The following is a 12,162-nucleotide window of genomic DNA, read 5'->3' as shown; positions in this document are numbered from 1 at the left end:
CATGTAAGTCCTGTGGTTTATCTCTCCCCCCCTCAACCCCTCCTCCTCTGAAGCTTGTCAATCTGTACCCCATATAATTTTCTTTTTTTATGTTGTCTTTGTCTGGTTTTAGAGCCTTGCCTCCTCTTCAATTTTTTTAGAATCCTTTGAAAATGATGTATTAATTCTTAGAATGTTTTGTAAAATTATTCTGTGAAGGTAACCAGTCCAGGACTTTTGTGTACTGGTAGTTTTTTTAATTAGTGCTTCTATTTTATTAGTAGTGTTTGGTCTGTTCAGATTTTTTTGTTTCTTCTTCAGTCAGTCTTGGAAGATTGTATGTTTCTAGGAATTTACCCATTTATTCCAAATTTTCCAATTTGTTGGCATATAATTGTTCTTAGTATTTTCTTATAATCCTTTGTATTTCAGTAGTTTCAGTTGTCACTTCTCTTTCTGATTTTATTTGGATCTTCTCTCATTTTTCTTGATGAGTCTGATTAAAGGTCTATCATTTCAACTAACTGGATCTTGGTTTCACTGATCTTTTGTACTATTTTTTATACTCTATTTTGTTTATTTCCACTCTGATCTTTATTACTTCCTTCCTTCTACACACTTCAGGCTTTGTTTGTTGTTCTTTTTCTAATTTCTTTAGGTATTAAGTCAGAATCTTTATTTTAAATTTTTCTTGTTTCTTGAGGTAGGCTATAAATTCCTCTCTTTGAACTATTTTTGTACTGTCTCATCAATTTTGTGTCATTGTGCTTTCATTTCCATACTTCTCAAGGGATATTTTGTTTTCTTCCTTGATCTCATTCTTAACCCATTCATTGTTTAGTAGCATGTTAATAGGCTCCATGTGTTTGTGTGGTTTTTAGGGGTTTGTTTTTATGGGTATTTTTGTATGTTTGTTTGTTTCGGTAATTGATTTCTACTTTCATATCACTGTGGTTCGAGAACATGCTTGATATGATTTCAATAATTTATTAAGACATGTTTTGTGTCCTAAGATGTAGTCTACCCTGGAAAATGTTCTTTGTGAAGTTGAAAAGAATGCATATTCTATTGCTTTGGGCTAAAATGCTCTGAAGAAATCAAATAAATTCATAAGATTTAGTGTGACACCTAAGGCTGCTACTACCTTGTACATTTTCTGTCCGGAATATCTATTCATTGACGACAATGAGGTGTTGAAGTCCCCTACTCTGATTGTGTTACCATCTATCTCTCCCTTTATGTTTGTCAACATTTGCTTTATAGATTTAGGAACTCCTATGTTAGTTGTATAAATTTTGTAAGGGTTATATCCTTTTGTTGAATTTATCCCTTTATCATTATGAAATGTCCTTCTTCATCTTTTATTTTAGCCTTGTTTTAAAGCTACTTTTTTCCTGAGGTAAATATTGCCACCCCAGCTTTTTCCTTTCTATTTGAATGAAATATTTTTTTCATCCCTTTACTTTCAGTCTGTGTGCCTTTCAGTCTGGAGTAGATAGCATATGTATGAGTCTTATTTACTTATCCATTCAACTACCTAATGTCTTTTGATCCATTTATAATTTAAAGTGACTATTGATTGGTGTGTAGTCATTGCTGTTTTATTATTCATATTTATGTTCTTTGTTTTCCTTCTTCTTCTTAAAGAAGTCCTTTTAACTCTTCTTGTAATATTGACTTGGTGGCCATGAATTCCTTTAGCTTTTTCTTATCTGGAAAGCTCTTTATTTCTCCTACAAGTTTGAATGATAGTCTTGCTGGGTAGAGTAGTCTTGGTTGTAGGTTCTTGATTTTTATCACTTTGAATATTTTGTGCCAATCTCTTCTGGCCTACAAAGTTTCGGTCAAAATGTCAACTAACAGTCTTATGGGAGTTCCCTTGTAGGGAACTATCTTTCTCTTGCCACTTTTGAGATTCTCTCTTTGTCTTCAGTCTTTGCCATTTTAATAATGATGTGTCCTGGTGTGGGACTCTTTGGGTTCATCTAGTTTGGGATCTCTGCAATTCCTGAACCTGTGTTTTTTTTTCCTTCACCAGGTTAAGGACATTTTTAGTCATTATTTTTTCAAATATGTTCTCACTCTCTTGTTCTTTCTGTTTTCCTGTTGGTACTTCTATGATACAAATGTTGTTATGCTTGATGTTGTCCCAGAGGTCCCTTAAATTACCCTCATTTGGGTGGAGTTAATTCATTTTTCTTTTTGCTGTTCCAATTCAGTGTTTTCCACCATCTTGTCTTCTAAATTGCGGCTTTAATCCCTGCTTTATCTAATCTGTTGTTTTACTCCTTCTAATGTATTCTTTATCTCAGTTATTGTATTCTTCATTTCTAATAGATTGTTTTTTATAACCTCTATATCTTTTTTATACTTGCTATCTCTCTGTTGAATTTTTTACTGAGTTCCTTGGGCATTTTTTTTTTTAATCCTTACCCAAGGACTTTTTTTTTTTGCATTTATATTCAGATAGAGTGGGTGGGATAGAGGCAAGAAGATAGAGAGAGAGAGAAACATCGATGCAAGAGAGACACGTCAACTGGCTGCCACCCACACAACCCCAACCAGGGCCGGGGACAAACAGCAACTGAGTTTGCAGTGGGGACTGAACCCAAGTCTCTCTGGTCTGTGGGCCAACACTCTAACCACTGAGCCAAACTGGCCAGGTCTTCTTGAGCATTTTAATAACTAGTATTTGAACTATATTTGGTAGATTTCTTGTCTCCATTTCATTTAGTTCTTGTTTTCTGTTCTTTCATTTGGAACATGTTTGTTTGTTTTGTCTTTTCATTTTGACTGCCTCTTTGTGTTTGTTTCCATTTACTAGGTAGATCCTTTATGTCTCCCAGTATTTACAGTGTGACCTTATATAGTAGGTGGCCTATAAAGCTAGTGGCAAAGTCTCCTTGATCACCTGAGCTGGGTGCTCTAGGAGTATTCCTTGTATGGATTGTATTGCTCTAGGAGTATCCCTTGTATGGATTGTATGTTACCTCCTGTTGTAATTGAGCCTTGGTTGCTGTTGGCATGTCATGAGTGGAGCTGACTGGCTGAGAGTATTGGCCCCAACTGTAGCACAGCAATTGCTGTGTGGGGGCTGACCCCATGGAGTGGAATTTGCCCCAGCAAGCTCTGGTGCTTGCTGAGACCATCCTTTGGATGTGCCATTTGTGGAGCTAATTAAGTGGTGCTCTATTGTGGTCTGAAACCAGCCACTGGTTCTGGGCTTCTTGAGAGGTGCAGGACAGTGGGACAGTGGCACTCTCCCTCTAGCCCTTGCTCTAAAGCCACACAACTCAGTTTTTCCCTGTATGTTTTTGGTGTCCTCTGAGCTACTATCTCATTGTTAGAGCCCTGGTTGAGTGCTTGATAGTGAGGGAGTCTGTGTAAGGGCCCTTTAAGAGGATATCTGGGTTTCCAGCAGTCTTCCATTTCATCCAGATGGACAAAATTCCTGCTGATTTTCACAGCCAGAATTTGTGTGGGCTTCTATTCCCAGCACTGGTGCTCCAGGCTGGAGAGTTTTGTGTGAGGCTGGGACCCCTTGCTTCTCAGGAGGCAACTGCAGCTGAGAAATACTTCCCAATTTTTGAACACTACATGTCATTGTAGGGCCAGCCTGTTTTGCATCTCAACCTCCTACCAATCTTGATGTGACTTCCTATTTACTTAGTTATAGGACTTCTGTTCAGCTTGTCTTAAGATGGGTTTCCAGGTTGATTGTTCTGTAACTTGTTTATAATTTTGATGTGGTCATGGGAGGAGGTAAACACCGTATTTACCTACTCTATCATCTTGACTGGACTCTCAGATAAACTTTGAATCAGCTTGTAGAGTTCTAAAAATTCTGACTGTAATTTGATTGTTTACATTGATTGTACAAACTAATTTTGGTTGAATTATATATTTACAATTTTTAATCTTCATATCCAATTAGAAACATTTTGAATGCTTTCATTTATGCAAGTGTTTTTCTTTTATAACCTTTGGCAAAGTTTACTTTTATTATAGAATATTTCAAACAAACTAAAAAGTACAAGGAATAGTACAATGAATACTTATTAATATATCTCCCAGATCTAAGTTATCAAGATTTTGTCACATTTTTTTAATCTATCCTTTTTGCCATTATTTTTAGCCTTAGTATTTTCAAACAAATTTCAGTTGTCATATAGTTGTATACCTATAGATTTTAGCATGCACCTTTTTAAAATAGATATATATAAAATGTGTATGTATGTGCACATATGTATGTATATATATACATGTATATATGTTTGTGTGTATATGAAATCAGTAAAAATTCTTTTGTATTGAATAACAATCAGTCCTTATTCAACCTTCCCCATATTTCTAAAAAATGTCTTTTCACACTTTGTTTGAATCAATGTCTATCAATAAAATTTGGTTGATAGATCTCTTACATTTTTTACTCTAGAGTAATTCTTTTCATCAGTCTTTTTCGCTGATGCTGAAACTGAGTCATTTGTCATGTAGAATTCTACATTTGTCATGTAGAATTCTCTATTTTGCTGATTTCCATCTCCTGGTGTCATGTAGTGTTTGTGATACCCTCGTACTTCCTGTTAGGCAGTTAATTTGGTCTAAAGACTGAATCAGATTCATCTTCAAGTGAATCATTTTCTTTGGGGTTAGGCGGGACGATGGGGGAAGGAAAGAAAGAATACTTCACAAATCATGATGTATGCTTCCCAGGGCATTCATCCCACCAGGAGATACATAATGTCTACTTTTCGCTCTTTTTGATGTTTTGTTTTATCAATAGGATTAGGTTCTATCAGTTTCATCCATCCATTATGAAATTCCCCATTAGCCTTTTACCAAATTTTAGCCTAGTTCCATTACTTCATTAGGGATTGCCAAATGGCCTTCTAATCTGCCATTCCTTCTGTGTTTATTACATCAATTATGTGCTGCCTTGAGGTAGTATTTCTACGAGTCTAGATACATCTCCCCCCTTATTTCTATGTTTTCAGAATAATGAGTGGGGTCCTAGAACACTACAAAGGTGACCAATGAACTTCTAAAATCATTATAAGTTTATTATTACCAAAATATTTTATTTGTTCTAATCCTTTGCAATGATGGCTATTTTCGTTATTTGAATGATCCCATCCTTTGCCAGTGGGACCCCTTTCAAGTTGATTTCTAATTCCTTTCTTGTGACCCCTAGAGTCTTTAATAACCTCCTTGTTTTCTGGTAAGAAGATGTATTTGAGTCTAGTTCTGTACATTTCCTGACCCAAATCTCTTTGAATCATTTTTCTTAAGGAGCCCAGGACCTTTTAGTGGGAAGAGCACAGGAGGAGAAATGATGCTTAGAGACCATATTCCAGGCTCAGGGCAGCTAAGAGTGGCTTTAACATTGTACTTAATTACAGGCCAACTACACCACAGCTTTTTTTTAAAATATGTTTTTAATGATTTATTTGGAGAGAGAGATAGAAACATTGATGTGAGAGAGAAACATTGATTGGCTGCCTCCTCATGTGGATCGAACATACAACCCATGTATGTGCCCTGCCCAGGAATTGAATCAGGACCTCTCGGTCCATGGGATAATGTTCAATCCACTGAGCCACACTGGCTGGGCAACCACCACAGCTTTTTTAAATGGCAAAAGTACCAAAAAAAAGTGTTACTAAATATTTCAGGAACAGTGCATAGTCTAAGTGCGTAGTAAATAAAAGCATTGAAAAATATCTTGCTAGAAAGAATTCAGCTTGAAAAAGTTATTACCAAAGCTAAATAACTTTATTTTACACAAAGTATACTCGAAATAGATTTATGATACTAATTTCTAGCTAAAAATATAAAAGAATCCATTAGTCCAGAAACAAATACCTTAACTGATGTGAGTGGACAGAAAAGAAACAAGGAAATTGCCTATCCCAAAAGTCCTTACTCATTAAGATTTTTTCAGTATCACTGTGCTAACCTATATACCTTAATGGCAGAATGTGGTAAGCATTATATTAATTATTGCTAAAGTCATTTTCAAATTTAAAAAAAAGGAAAAGAAATTAAGCCCGATACAATCTGACCAAACATGCGTCAATTTGCAGTTTTAAGATTATTTCACAAAATACCTACCTTTACACAATAGTCTCCACACATCATTTTCAGGCAAAAGTTCCTTTAATGTACCCTGATATGTTGTAAGGGAATACATTATGCTACTTAAGGAAGTATTTAATGTTTTGTTTATTACATTTATTCATTTAGTCAGTAAATGAATAAACTTACTTCCTCTTGACCAGGAAAAGGAAAAGAACAGAGCGCCCTTGCAAGCGGGAGGGAGGAGCACAGCACACGGAGAGGTGACAGGAACCCTGGGGGCTGGAAGACCAGCAAGTGAACCTGGGCGATGTGAGCTCTGAGAATGGACAGGAGTCATTCATTCAACACGAGTTTTAAAGAAAAACCTCATTTTGTAATCAAATCCTTGAACATTTACATTCTTATTTAAAATTAGACCAGCTGTTGGTCTGCAGCTGCAGTACTAAGTAGCATATATCATGTATGAAAGTCATTAAAAAAGAACGCCTTTCCCCTCCAGATTTACAATCATTTTTAATTTAAAAAGTGAGGGAAAGTAATACTACATCTAGAATGATTTGTAAAGGACTATTAAGTAACAAATACCTTAAATTTAGTAGTTTACATTTTCCTTTCTTTGATTTTGTTTATGCATTTCTTCTCTTATACTGCAAATCTTGGTCTCTAATGTCATTGAGATGATTGCTTATGTTATATTAGTTTTAAAATAGCAGTATTGCCCTGGCCAGTTTGGCTCAGCAGTTAGAGCATCGGCCTGTGGACCAGAGAGTCCTGGGTTCGGTTCCCGCTAAGAGCACGTACCTTGGTTGCGGTTTGTCCCCGGCCCTGGTTGGGGTCGTGTGGGTGGCAGCCAGTCGATGTGTCTCTCTCACATTGATGTTTCTCTCTCTTGTCCTTCCTCTCTCCCTTCCCTTCTACCTGAAGATAAATGCAAAAATGTCCTTAGGTGAGGATTAACAAAAATAAAAATAAAAAAATAAAATAGCAGTATCAATGTTATTACTAATAATATGGTTACTAAAACAGCTTACCATTTTTACTCCTTTTGTTTATTTTGCAGTTTTTCTTGTCCTTGTTATAGTCTATGGAAGATGTAGAGTGAGTGAAATTGCTCTTTTTAAAAATTGCTCTTTTTAACTTGAAGTGCCCAGACAGTGTGGTTCAGTGGTTGAGCGTCGACCCATGCACCAAGAGGTCACCAGTCTGATTCCCGGTCAGGGCACATGCCCAGGTTGTGGGCCCGATCCCCAGTGGGGGGCATGCAGGAGGTGGCCAATCGATGTTCTCTCTCATTGATGTTTCCATCTCTCTCTCCCTCTCCCTTCCTCTCTTTCTAAAATGAATTAAAAAAAATTTTTTTTAATTAAGACTATCTTCACATGACTAAAAACTGTTTTATTTTTTAAATCACATATTTAAATTTATTTCTTTTTCTGTCGATGCCTAAAAATAACTGATATATGTGATCTCCTCAGGTCATGACAGGAACCTTTGCAAACATTTACTTACCTCTTCCACTCAACCCTTACCACTTCTTGTGTTGAATCATCTGGAATTTTAGTTTTATGGTTTTAATGTTTTATATCATTCCTCAATAGTTTTCTATTGGTTTTAATAATGCTTTTGTGTTTGCATTTTTCTCATTTAGTACATGTCTGATTACCTTTTATAGAGAAGATGTGCAGGTAATCAAATTGTTTAGTCCTTTTATGTCCAAAGATGTCTGTTGGTTGGACGCCAATTCCTTTGGATGTCCATGATATTACTTGTCTGTCTTTTAGCATCCAATAACACCTGTGAAAAGTCTGCTATCAAAAAGGAAAGTTTTACCTATGAAAATATAATTTCAATCTTTTCTTTTACAAATATTTTTAAACTTGACTTTAAAGTTTTACTTTTTTTTAGAAGTTTTGAGATTTAAACAGTTTGGGTCTAGGTGTGGGTCTTATCTTCATTTATCATGTTTGATACACTATGATTCTTTTAGTTTTGACAATTTAAGTCTTTGTTTAGCCCTGGGATATTCTTTCTCTTACATCTTGAACTATTTTCTGCTTTTTATTTTTCTATATGATCTTATAATAAAATGCCTTTTAGGCAGATGTTGGGCACTCTGGGTGTCTTTCATGCTTCTTACTACACTTTCCGATCTTTATATATATTTTTTATTCTAGGAATTCCTCAGTTCTTCTGGAGATGCTCATGGCATTCTTTCTTGCTCCCCACACCTAATTTTATGAATTTAGCATATGTACATTTCTGCAATATCACGGAATCTGCAGTAATAGTGGAAGAAAATGAATGTATCAGTTATCTTTACAAAACTATCTTGATTTTTAATTGTTTATCTTTATTGTTGAAAGTACTACAGATGTCCCCTTTCTTTCCCCATTGATCCCATCCTCCTCACTCCAACCCCCTCCTGCCTTCCCCTGACTCTTGTCTGTGTCCATTGGTTATGCATATATGCATATAAGTTCTTTAGTTTACTTCTTCCCACCCCCCACCTTCCCTCTGAGGTTTGTCAGTCTGTTCCCTACTTTCATGTCTCTGGATCAATTTGTTCATCAGCTTATTTTGTTCATTACATTCCACAATTAAGTGAGATCATGTGATACCTGTCTTTCTCTGACTGGCTTATTTCTCTCAGCATAACACTCTCCAGGTCCCTCCATGTCATCTCAGAGGGTGAGAGATCTCTCTTTCTTACAGCTGCATAGTACTCCATTTTGTATATGTACCACAGCTTTTTTTATCCATTCATCTACTGATGGACACTTGGGCTGTTTCCAGATCTTAGCGATTGTAAATAGTGCTGCTATGAACATAGGGGTACATATATTCTTTCTGCTTGGTGTTTCAGGCTTCTTAGGATATGGTTCTAGAAGTGTGATCACTGGGTCAATTGGCAGTTCAATTTTTAATTTTTTGAGGAAACATCATATGGTTTTCTGCAATGGCTGCACCAGTCTGCATTCCCACCAGCAGTGTACTAGAGTCTCCTTTTTTCTACATTTTTAAATTATTTTTACATAATTATACATATTTTATACATGAATTTGTGTGCCACATTTAAGTTTTCACTTGCTAAATGTATAGTTCTAGTATCATTAAATATTTTTCCAAAGTATATTTTAATGGCTTATTCTATTCTATTATGCAGACAAGAAATTCATTTGGAAACATTTCAGGATCCCCACCCCCCAGGTTTTCACTATTCAAGCAGTGCTGTGATACACAAACACTGCATACACATATGATGCATTATTTCTATGGGTTAATAGACTTATTACTCTGAATCAAAGACTATATTTATTTTCAAGGCGAAATTTTAAAAATTCAGGAAAAAGAAAACAAGAAAAATATTGTAACTATTACAATCTCATCAGTAGATTGACAATTCATCATGCATTCATTGGTATTGAGTATAAGTTCAAATGCATGAATAAATTAATATACATGTGCATATTTTTTTTCTTTTAAGACGTTTCAGTTCTTCAAATACTGCTTAGTGAAAATTGCTTTAATGAATGTATGGTCACATTTTCTTTTTTGTGAAATGGTTTTCCCTTTGTTGACTTTCTTTTAAACATTTTATGATTTTTGCATTTGCAACTCAAGCAGCACATTTATCAATTTATTAGAATTCTTTACATATAAGGGAAGTTTACTAACATTTTCTGTTGTTGCAAATGTTTCCCTTGTTTGTTATATACTTTAAATTTCACTATATTTGAAAACCAAATTTTATCTATATATTAAATAAAATGCATTAATCATTTTTTCTTTTTTTCTATTATGTTTGTTTAGATAAAACTTTCTCATCTAGAGACCAAATAAATATTCACCTATTATTTTATTCTAGATATCTTATGCTTTCCATTTTTAAATTCTGATTTAAATTAATTTTCAGTTTATTTTGATGTATAGAAAATTTACTTTTCCCAAACAACCAATTTTCTCAGCTGAATTTAATAAACACTCCCTTGGATTTGCAATACTTTCTTTATTATATATTAATTTCACAGGCAGATAAATACATCTTGTAAAATGTGTTTCTAGACTATCCATTTTATTCATCTCCTTTTATACCAATTTAAATTATAATAACTCTATAATTCAATCTAATATTTTATAAGACAAGTCCATAAACATCTCATATTATAAGGAAAACAGGTTAAAACATTCCTAAATGGTACTTCGAGACCTTGGTGGTCTTAAAAGGACATTTCGATCTCAACAGCAGGCATTTGAAATGTTTATTGTTACAATAGTCACAACAGTTATACCACTTTTACAAAGGAATAAAAATAAGGGTAGCCCTTTCTTTTCAGGATGCTTGACAGCATCCAGTGAGCACCGTGAGCATGCAAGGGTCAGTTCCCTTTCACTCATGTCTCACATTACTCTTTAAAATGGAAGTCTTGTGCTCGCTTCAGCAGCACATATACTAAAATTGGAACAATACAGAGAATATTAGCATGGCCCCTGCTCAAAGATGACACGCAAATTCGTGAAACGTTCCATATTTTTAGATATCTACAGAGAATTACACCCCAAAACTACCGAATTCACATTCTTCTCAAGTGCACATGGGACATTCTGAAAGACAGACCACATGTTAGGACACAAACTAAGTCTCTACAAGTTCAAGAAGATTAAAATCATATCAAGCATCTTCTCAGGTCAAAATGGCATGCAACTAGAAATCAATTGCAACAAGAACATGCAAAGACATTTGAACACATGGAAGCTAAATAGCTTGCTATTAAACAATGAATGGGTTACCATGGAGATCAAGGAAGAAATTTAAAACTTCCTGGGAACCAATGAAAATGAACACACAACAACACAAAATCTATGGGATGCAGCGAAAGCAGTTCTGACAGGGAAATTCATAGCATAACAGGCCTACCTCAAGAAGCAAGAAAAATTTCTAATAGACTATCTAACCTCACAACTTAAAGAACTAGAAAGCAAACAAAAAGAAAACCCCAGAGCAAGTAGAAGGAAGGAAATAGTAAAGAACAGAGCAGAAATAAATGACATGGAGACCAAAAAAACAATTGAAAGGATCAATGAAACAAAGAGCTGTTTCTTTGAAAAGATAAACAAGATTGATGGACTCTTAGCTAGACTCACCAAGAAACAAAGAGAGAGAACCCAAATACACAAAATCATAAATGAAAGAGGAGAAATAATAACTGACACCATAGAAATACAAAGGATTGTTAGCAAATATCATGAACAATTATACGGCAGCAAATTCAACAATCTAAACAAAATGGACAAATTTCTAGAAACACATAGTCTCCCAAAACTGAACCTGGAAGAGACAGAAAACTTGAACAGACCAATAACAACAGAAGAAATTGAAGGTGTAATCAAGACTCTTCCAGCAAACAAAAGCCCAGGCCTGGACAGCTTCACGGGGGAATTTTACCGAACATTCAAAGAAGAACTAATACCCATTCTCCTCAAACTACTTCAAAAAATTCAAAAAGAAGGAAGACTTCCAAACTTGTTTTATGAGGCCAGCCTAATTCTAATTCCAAAACCAGAAAAAGACACTACAAAGAAAGAAAACTCCAGACCAATATCCCTGATGAACCTGGATGCCAAAATACTGAACAAAATACTAGCAAATCGAATCCAGCAATACATCAAAAAAATTATTCACCATGACCAAGTGGGATTCATCCCAGGGATGTAAGGCTGGTACAATATTTGCAAATCAATAAATGTGATACACCACATAAACAAAATGAAGAATAAAAATCATATGATCATATCAATAGACACTGAAAAAGCATTCGACAAAATACAGCACCCATTTCTGATAAAAATGTTCAGCAGTGTGGGAATAGAGGGATCATATCTTGGCGTAATAAAGGCCATATATGAAAGACCTACAGCCAACATCGTTCTCAATGGGCAAAAACTAAAAGCATTTCCCTTAAGAACAGGAACAAGACAGGGATGCCCACTTCTGCCACTCTTATTTAACATAGTACTGGAAGTCTTAGCCACAGCAATCAGACAGGAAGAAAAAGTAAAAGGGATCCACATTGGAAAGGAGGAAGTGAAACTGTCATTATTCTCAGA

The 12,162-nt window shown here is 35.2% G+C and overlaps 1 protein-coding gene and 1 non-coding gene across 3 annotated transcripts in view; both read left to right on the top strand.

Moving 5' to 3' along the window:
• F13A1 (coagulation factor XIII A chain) overlaps window positions 1-12,162 on the top strand; it is a 183,916-nt gene that overhangs the window by 76,266 nt on the left and 95,488 nt on the right. The window lies entirely within an intron of this gene.
• On the top strand, window positions 10,484-10,590 carry LOC118627298. The gene has a single exon (XR_004959062.1). It is a non-coding gene; the product is annotated as a U6 spliceosomal RNA (small nuclear RNA).

This window comes from Molossus molossus, unplaced genomic scaffold, assembly GCF_014108415.1.
Source record: "Molossus molossus isolate mMolMol1 unplaced genomic scaffold, mMolMol1.p scaffold_m16_p_12, whole genome shotgun sequence".
Taxonomy (NCBI): domain Eukaryota; kingdom Metazoa; phylum Chordata; class Mammalia; order Chiroptera; family Molossidae; genus Molossus; species Molossus molossus.
Note: the sequence above shows the minus strand (reverse complement) of the source record. Positions and strands in the feature narration are given on the sequence as shown.